The sequence below is a fragment of the Tupaia chinensis genome, unplaced genomic scaffold (assembly GCF_000334495.1).
Source record: "Tupaia chinensis unplaced genomic scaffold, TupChi_1.0 Scaffold144027_1, whole genome shotgun sequence".
NCBI classification, from domain to species: Eukaryota; Metazoa; Chordata; class Mammalia; order Scandentia; family Tupaiidae; genus Tupaia; species Tupaia belangeri.
Window position 1 is genome coordinate 45,905 of NW_006203879.1, and position 2,416 is coordinate 48,320.

Below are 2,416 nucleotides of genomic sequence, written 5' to 3' on the forward strand. Positions count from 1 at the left end.
AGAGGGAGAAGGATATCAGTCGTGGAAATGTTCTTACGTATCACATGTGTTCACGAGTCCCCTTTCATCAGAAGGTTTTCTAAAATCATCAATGTTTTCAAATATTGCTCATCAACCCCTTAATTTCACACTCAACAGATTGACGAGATGGGCTGTTCTCACATTCAGGGCACTCCTAAGGGCACCAGTAGAATGCTGGAACGATTTTGAACTTAGCAAAAATAGTGTTATTGTGGTAAATTTTGAGTAATAAAACACTGGGGAAAAAATGAAGAAAACTCAGTAGAAGAAAGCTAGAGCGGGAGAGCCGTGAAACTCAACGTTCAGGCTGACACTCACTGCTCAGGTCAGAGGCTGCGTCACACCTGAATACCCTCTCAGAACAGAAAGCCGAATGGCCACAAGAGAATCTCCCTTCTCCACGCAGGACGCTGACTGTTCTGCACCCTCGGAGCAGTGCTGTGGAAATAATAGCCTGCTTTGGTAATGGGAGCAGATGCTGTTGACAGAAAGCACTTCCAATTACATTTCAAATTCTCCTGTGTTTCGGAGAATTGTAAGACCAGCTCTGTTGATTGCGTGGGGAAAAGGAAATAGAAATTTACTTAACTTACAATTCTATTCTAACAATTCAAGGGCTGTGAGCCTGAGCTCATAAAGCCTGCAAATGAGAGGAATCAAGTCAACAGTAAATGGTAACGATGAAGGAGCACCATGCACCGTCTCCAGGTGTTACCAATCCTACGTAGTTAAGGACAGAGTCAATGCCAATGGTTTAGCAGTGGTAGGCGCATTACTCTTCCTGCAGATAATTTATATATGCTATTTAAATAGAAAAAAAAGACAACTTGACAAAAATTCTCCTAGAGACATTATTATATCTTCTGCAAAATTGAATTAAAAACTTTGAATGTGCCAAGATCAAAATTGGAGTGGGATATTACTATCCATGTTAATGAAAATTGGAACAGTCTTTTAAATTAATTAATAGACTCAAGAAATGTTCTCGGTTGGCGTGCTGCTGTGCTACCGCTGACCTTCATTTCTGTGAGTCTGGCCATCACTGAAGACAACAGTCTTCCAGCACAGATATATCACCCCCAGGGGTGAGTTGTGTGTGTCTCTGAAAACAGTGAAAAACACCTAAAATGGCTCCACTTACTTAAAATAATAATCCAAAGACCAACTGGTGGTGTTGTGGTTAAGGCACGGGACTCCCACAAAGCCATCTGTGGTTTGAGACCCAGATGCAAATGGCTTGAAAACCACACCAGGCATGTGCATGTGTGTGCCCAGAATCCCTAGAGGGACTGGGGAAAGAAAGGGCCATGGTATGGCCATTCCAGTGAGAGTACCCAATGACTATATACATATATATGTATATAAGTTTTGCCTAGTAGTCTATTATGCTGTAAATTATTATTTTAATTGCGATAAAAAGCATTCATATAATTGCTACAAATTCAGCCTAGTGTTAGATTTAAGCAAATAGTATTTACATGTACATCTGCGTGTGTGCACACACGAAAATCTAATCTCAGAAAATGTAAAATCCATTTGAACTCAAAATACATATGTATTTCAAATATTAAGATTTAAATAATCACCAGACAGAGAGAGAGAGACAGAGAGACAGAAAGCGAGATATCACACCCCAGGGGGGATGGCCACGCCGCAATCCCTTCTCCTCCATTCTCCTCTCGGGATCTTGGGCAGGCACGCACATGTGCCCGGCGTGAGTTTAAGCCACTAGGTCCAGGATGCCAACCGTGGTCAACTACATGGGAGTCCAGCGACATAGCCATTACTCTAACTGCTAGTCCCCCCCTTTTTTTTTAAAATCCACTTGAGTCCATTTTTTTTTTTAAATCCACTTTAACATCTTTTTTAAGTCCTTCCAGGAGCTGCTGAGCTAACATCAGGGTTTTTCTCTTTGATTTATTGTTGCTAGGTCACAGATCCTTGCTATGACTTTTTCTTTCTTTCTTTACTATATATTTTATTTTATTATTTTTATTATTATTCATACATTAAATAGCTATACTTCATTTAGATTGTAATTTTACCTTATACATACTATTATTGTTAAATATATTGTTTTTAATCTAGCTTGTAAGTGGGTAATTTTGATCATTAACTTTTCTGTTGTTGTTTTTGCCATAAGGTATGTGCACATACCAGAGAGAGACAGAGAGAGGGAAAGTGAGAAATTGCCCCCCAGGGGGGCTGACCACATTGCAGTTCCTTCTCCTCCATTCTGCTCTCAGGATTTTGGACACGCATGCCCATGTGCCTGGCATGATTTTAAAGCTACCAGGCTTCAGGACTCAAAGTGCAGTCAGTCATGCGGGTTCCAGCACTTTAACCACCACACCGCTTGTTGGGCCCCGTCATTAACGCTCCTAAGAGGACATGC